The sequence below is a fragment of the Castor canadensis genome, chromosome 11 (genome assembly GCF_047511655.1).
Source record: "Castor canadensis chromosome 11, mCasCan1.hap1v2, whole genome shotgun sequence".
Classification (NCBI taxonomy): domain Eukaryota; kingdom Metazoa; phylum Chordata; class Mammalia; order Rodentia; family Castoridae; genus Castor; species Castor canadensis.
Window position 1 is genome coordinate 131,701,622 of NC_133396.1, and position 7,141 is coordinate 131,708,762.

Sequence of the window (7,141 nt, forward strand, 5' to 3'; positions counted from 1 at the left end):
GGAGAACAGGTTGGGGTGATCAATCAGAACAGTGTCTGGAATGTTTTCTCGTCTGCCTTCCATGGTACCCGTCATTTTTGCAAGCATTCATTTCACATAAGTAGACAGGTTAGAATGGAGCAGTGAGTGTGTGTGGATGAGGATGACCCAGTCGGAGGCAGTGTGAAACTCCCAAACAAGGAGGGGAGAATTGTGCACACAATGGGGTCAGTGAGGTGGGGTAGCTGGAGGTCACCCCTATCAGAAAACAAAAGGCCACTATTTCCCTCCTAACTAAGAGGAGGTGTGCAGGAGGCTGGAGCTCTGAGAACCTAAAACACAGACACTCAGAAACCCTGCCTTTCTCCAAGGGTTTTAGACCAGCAGCATAGAGCTGTAAAAACTGCCACCAATTCATTGACCTGGCAGTCATCTTTGTCATGCACGGGCTCCTCAGAACATCCGTGGGAAGCTGGCACAGAGCGGAATGAAATGTAACTGGTGCTTTATAAGTTTATCTCATTTAAATGTTCCCTTGTGATCTTCTGTCTCACCAATCATAACAACAAACATTTAAATACTAATTACTACGCACTAGGCACTATTCTACAAACTTTGTATTAATTAACTTATTTGTTCAACTTCCCTGGAAGATAGGGACTATTAATTAACATCACATCTATTTTATTTGTTCCTTATTTTTTTTTTTTTTGCAGCACTTGTGTTTGAACTCAGGGCCTATACCTTAACACACTCCACCAGCCCTTTTTTGTGATGGATTTTTTTCAAGATAGGGTCTTGTGAACTATTTGCCCAGACTGGCTTTGAACCTCAATCCTCCTGATCCCTGCCTCCTGAGTGGCTAGGATCACAAGTGACGTCACTGGTGCCCAGCATCACGCCTATTTTAAAGACAAAGAACTGAGGCTCAGAGATCGTGCAACCCACACAGGGTTGGCAACATGGCTAAATGGCAGAAACTGAGATTCCATTATTTTCACAGCTGGCCATTGTACCCTACTGTGCTTTTAGGAGGTTCTACTCTGCCAAAAAGATGCCACTTGAATGTGTTTTTGTCCAGGCAAGTTTTTCCAATCAACCCTAGTAAAGGATGTCACACTCACTCTGAGGGCAGTAAGCAATTTCTTTCTCTTTTTCTTTATGGTGGTACTGGGGTTTGAACTCTGGGTTTCACACTTTCTAGGCAGGCACTCTACCACTTGAGCCATTCCACCCTCCTTTGTGTTGGCTATTTTTGAGATAGGGTCTCATGCAGACTGTTTGCCTGGGTCTCAAATTGTGATCTTCCTGCTCTCTGCCTCCTGAGTAGCTAGGATTACAGGTGTGAGCCACCGGCACCCTTGCAGTAAGCAATTCTTTAACCATGAGTTTTCTACTACTTTTTTTAAACTATTGTTTTGCATCTAATGACATTCTCTAAGGTTAGACTGGAAATTCAAGCAACACTTTGGTTAACATCTCCGATAAATTCTGGACTAAGAAGCATGCAATATTCATTTGAGCATGCCTGTGTCTGGGGGAGGAGGGAGAGATGGTGGGGGGACTCTCTCCTCTCTAATAATAACTAACCTAAGAGGCCATGCTGATTATATTTGGATGCCCAAGTCACTGTTTTCCTAGAGTATCCTTAAGCACACAGCTATGCCTTTTATCCTTGTATTCTAGGAATGTTTCATTGCAAAAGGTCAACCTTAATTTCTAAATGGCCTGGCAATAAAATGGAGCAATATATGGGACCCATGGTAGCTATTCCCCCAAACGCTGGAGGAGAAAACGGTTAGTTCCACAAGAACAAAGCCATGCTCCAACTCTGCCCAAATGAATTAACTTGGACCTGGCTTGGATCAGGTGTGCTCTTCACTATCAGTATCTACTGTAGATATATAAGAAGGTGTGTTCCTAGCACCAAACAGGAACAAGGATGCTAATTAGGAGTTGAAGTGTGTGTGTGTGTGTGTGTATACTTGTGTTTATCTAGAGGCAGTTTTGTATGTATACTACAGAGTACACAGCAGAGCCCTGGGGTTTGGTGTGAGGATTCCAGAGGCTGACTGCACTGATTCAGACTTGGTTATGCTAACTGACTTCAGGGAAGTTACTCAACTCCTCTGTGCCTCAATTTCTTCATCCATAAAAGATGAAGGATTTAATGAGTTAATCAAAGCCTGATACATAGCCACAATAAATGTATTGTTAGCACATCACTTAGGTCGCCCAAGGTGAAAGTTTTTGACGAGAACTAGAAAACTATTAATAATTAATTGAGATTGATTCTAACTCATTTATTCATCTTGAGTCCACCTATGTCTTGATAAGAGAACCCCTAGTGCTTGGGAAGAGTAGTGGAGGAAGGTGGCACTGCAGCTCTTTTGATATGAAGCAGGTGCAATGAAACATGCAGGGCTATCTGGTGAGGTGAGGCAGTCGGTGCTTGGAGTTGGGGATGTCGATGGCTTTGCTGAGCTGGCCTCACTTGTGACAACCGTGAGGCTGGCAAAGCCCTCATTGCCCTGGGCTGAGCGTCTGTTTTCCACCTAAGAAAGCTGATATGTTTCTCCATTAACTATTTAATTAATGAGGGCGTGTGAGGTCTACCTAAGCTTTGGAGGCGGAAGGCAGAAGGCAAAAAGTCTTTGGGAAATGTGTACATGTGTGAAATGACACAGGGGACCTAAAGATTTTTCTTTACTCAAGAGGGGTTTTTTCCTGTAATCCCAACACTTGGGATGCTGAGGCAGGAGGATGGCGAGTTCAAGACCAGCCTAGGCTAAATAGTGAGACCAATCTAATATATATCCAGAGCTTATATTTGACATCTTTTTGTGATTTTCCTCTTTATTCGACTTCTTGTCTTTTCTATAATTGACTGCAATTATAAAAACTGGTTGCAATTATAAAACTGCCTTGTTAGATCTCTGAAAAGGATGATAGAGAAAAATTATTTTGAAGCCCTTCATGGAATATTTAAGTATTTTTCTACACCCAACATAAAATTTATACTTTCTAAGTTCGTGGAATTTTTCTTTATAGTTCTTGTAAACTACATTAAATGTGTTATCCTTCTCTGCTTAGCTTAAAATCTCTCTCTATAGTCTCTCTCTCTCTCTCTCTCTCTGTATTCAAAACACTTACAATACAATTTGGAATTTAAATTTTTTATTGCTTTGAAAATTGCTAGTTTTTACTTTTTATCATTGCTTTTCATTCCCCCCACTCCCCACAGTGGGACTGGGGTTTGAACTCAGGACTTGGCACTTGCAACGCAGGTGCTCTATTGCTTGGGTCTCCCCTCTGGTCTATTTTGCTCTGGTCCTTTTGGAGATAGGGTCTCTTGAACTATTTGCCTGGGCTGGCCTAGAACTGTGATCCTCCTGATCTCAGCTTCCCAAGTAGCCAGGATTACAGGCGTGAGGCACCACACCTGGCTGCTTTTTTTTTCTGTTTTAATTTGGAAGGTAAATATCATGTAATGTTGCTCTGGTGACTTATTGACTTGGCTTATATATGGTAGATACTTCCTTCTGAGATGTGTTCTAGTCTAGGGATATCTCACTTTTATTTGCCAAGATGTCACCCTTCCCTTTCACTCACTCCCTCTCCCCTCTCTTCCCTGAGGAAAAGGCACAGTAACAATTCAATGGCAGAGCTGAGGTTGGGTGGACCACCCCCGACCCTGAGGAGGCTCCCAGAAGGTTGGGGGGCAGAGCGCCCCACCTCACTACTCAGAAGCCTGCAGCCTTGCTGGGCACAGGTGGCTCACACCTGTAATCCTAGTACTAAGGAGGCAGAGATCAGGAAGATTGAGGTTCAAAGCCAGCCTGGCAAATAGTTTTTGATATCCTATCTTGAAAAGACCCATCACAAAAATGGGCTGGCTGAGTGGCTCGAGTGGTAGGCCCCGAGTTCAAGCCCCAGTACTGCAAAAAAACCCACAAAAACCCCAAAAAACAAGAGAGAGAGAAAGAAAGCAAGCCTGCAGCCTGGTGTGGATTGGACAGCATGTTCACACAGTGACTTAACATTAAGAATTTGGGTGCTCTCTTTCTTGTGTTATATCTGAAACCAGCAGATGTGGGTTCTGCATTAAAGTCTTTTCCTTTTCCAGGAACAACAAAGGCCCCTTGACTGTGCCGTGCTGCAACTGCCACATCCAAAGTCTTCTGCCTGGACAGTGCCCTTCCCTGTGGAAAACTGGGTTTTGTACCTCAGCCTTGAGTGTCTACCTTGTTTACCACACTACTGAGTGTCGTCTTTTGGGGAGACCTCTCTGATTTGTTACCAATCTCTTCTTATCCCAAGTCCCCAGATCACTTTGTCAGGGTGTTTGATTAGTTACAGTGCAGTTAGGGTTCTCCTTATCCTGTTTCTTTTCTTTTTTTGCAGTGCTGGGATTTGAATTCAGGGCCTTAACCTTGAGCCACTCCACTAGCCTTATTTTTGTGAAAGATTTTTTTGAGATTGGGTCTTGTGAACTATTTGCCCAGGCTGGCTTCAAACCGTGATCCTCCTGATCTCTGCCTGCTGAGTAGCTAGGATTACAGGTGTGAGCCACTGGTGCCTGGCTTCCTTATCCTGTTCCGACTTTAAAAGAGACCACAGATAAGAGAAGACCACTGTGCCTGTCCTGTGGCTTCAGGACCTAGGTGAGTCCTCCTGGGTCTGGGACAGCTGTCAGCAGGGCCAAGCTTTCCCATTCCCGAGGGAAAGCTGTCGAAGTCCAGCTGCCTGTGCTCCAGGGTCTAGATATCTTGACTTTAACTGCATTGTTGAAAAGATTGAAACTTTAAAGGCATTGGGAAATAAGCACTGTGGAGGCTTAAAAAGAAAAGCCCTAGCATTTTAGAAAGATGGGTATAGATATTTTTATTTAACCTCAAAAACTTCTTGTAACTTTAGAAACAAATATATCAGGAATAATTAAATGTACCCATAAAATCATCATTTCACATGAAACCCTTGAAAAATAATCTAATCTGGGATGTGGCTCTCTAAAATAAATATGTGAAATGTGTGAGTATACATGTATGTACGCACACACATATAGATAAACACACTTGTATGTTAAGACACTGGTAGATGGAAGATGCAGAGGGTTCTTTTTTTGCTGGAGTCTTCTTTTTCTTTTTCCCCCTGAGGTGCTGGGGATGGAACCCAGGGCCTCATGTGCTGGGCAAGCTCTCTGGCACAGAGCTACACAACCAGCTCTCTCATGGTTGTTTTCTTTTTCTTTTTTTGGAGACAGGATCTCACCATGTAGCCCAGTCTGGACTTAAACTCACAACCCTCCTGCCTTGGCCTCCCAGGTGCAGGGCTCCCCGGCACTCGCCACCACACCTGGCTCTCATTTTTTCTCCATTTTTATTAGTATATATTTGTTGTGAAAATTCTAAATAGCCTTACACTGTACAAGGGTTAGATTGCTCCTTTGTTCTACTTCATGTAGGTATAGGAAGTCCATCAACATATCTTCTCACCTTCATCTCCTCTATTGACACTTCCCCCACCAAGCACCCCCACTGTACCTGTTTTACAGTCCTGTCTCTCATTATTAATTTCAAAGTCATATTTTTAAAAACCCCCGAATCTTCCTCTGCCTGATGTCTCTGGGTTCTTTCTCTTAGACTTTCACACTGCTAGTCTGACTCTGCCTCAGTGTTCTCAAGTTAAAGATTTGTTTTTAGATGATAGCATTTGATAGACTTAGAAAATGTTAGTGTCAAAGGTATGCAAAAGAGAAAAAGTAAAACTCTAAATAAAGAAAGGTTTTCAATTATACAAACAAATGGTGGAGCACTGGCAGTTGGGCGTTGGCATTTTGCTGTAAATTCACACTTCCTGAGTGCCTGCTTGGTGCTTGGCTATGCACCATGCTGTCAGCGACAGAGACCAGTGTACCACACACAGGAGCACAAGAGCACTTCCCTGACTATGGCCATGGCACCCTGAACCAAGGTCCTCCGAGGGCTCCTCCTGGCCAGCAATTCTCAGTTGATCGTCTCCAAAAAAAATCTCAGTACAGGTTTCTGTATTATAAAAGGCGATTAAATTTCTTCCAGTTTACTTGTTTCATTCATATTTAAAGAAACAGTATAGAGCTGAGCATTCTCCTTTATTCCCTTCCCCCCTAAAATATCCTGTCATACCTGTAATCCTACTCAGGAGGATCATAGATCAGGAGGCAGAGATCAGGAGGATCCAGGTTCAAAGCCAGCCCCGGGGAAATAGTTCATGGTACCCTATCTCGAAAAATCCCATCACACAGAAAACAAGGGCTGGTGGAGTGGCTCAAGTGGCAGAGTGCCTTCGTAGCAAGTGTGAGGCCCTGAGTTCAAACCCCAGTACTGCCAAAAAATAAAGTAAAATAAAATATTATTTCACATGCTTGGTCTTTAACCTGAAAGCTGACCAGCTGTGTCTGAAGCGATCCAGACTACAGAGCTGTTCATCCACACACTTACTGGACAGCTCTCCTGTGACCCACAGTGGATGTGCTGCTGGGGAGTGGGGACAATAATGTGATCACTCATGTCACCCATGCTGCCAATGGGCTTCAGAGTCTAAATAACTATCATGAGAGACAGCAAAAGTGACATTTGTTGGGTTTAGAGGCAGGGCCTCTATATAATTCAGGTTGGCCTCGAGCTTGACCCTCTGCCTCACCCTTCTGAGCGCTGGGACTAAGGGCGGGTGCCATCAAACCTGGCTGCAGATGTGCTTTTGTAGGAATGGTATTCCTTCCCTCAACTGTTCACAGAGTCACACATATCGTGCATTTGCCGTGTGAGTGCTCGAGACACAGTCTGAACTGGAGCGTTAAAAGGAAAGCAGAAAGCAAAAAGAAAGGTGAAAGATGTGTTGTTGGGGGCAGGGCGAGTGGGTCTTATTTTGCTCTCCATAGTCTCTCCATCCTCAGGGCCATTGCTTACACAGACATTTCTGTGTCACCGGCAGCTGAACCCATGGGCCCTGGGTAGATGGGATCTTGAATGGTAAGGTTTTGCCCTCAGGGAAGCTGGTGGGTGGGGAGCTGAGTCAGGCAGGCAGTGGTTGCTTAAACTTCCAGTTTTAGTAAGCTTGTCAGTTTGAGCAGTAGCTAGCCCAATGTCTTGTGCTTTTTGCAGGACTGGAAACTTGTGGTTTT

General features: G+C 44.0%; 1 long non-coding RNA gene across 1 annotated transcript in view; it reads left to right on the forward strand.

The window, feature by feature from the left end:
* LOC141413981 (uncharacterized) overlaps positions 1-6,328 on the forward strand; it is a 28,934-nt gene extending 22,606 nt beyond the window's left edge. Inside the window, exon 4 of the long non-coding RNA XR_012439063.1 lies at positions 4,106-6,328. This is a non-coding gene — a long non-coding RNA (uncharacterized lncRNA). The remainder of the gene's footprint in view (positions 1-4,105) is intronic.
* Positions 6,329-7,141: the final 813 nt, after the last annotated feature.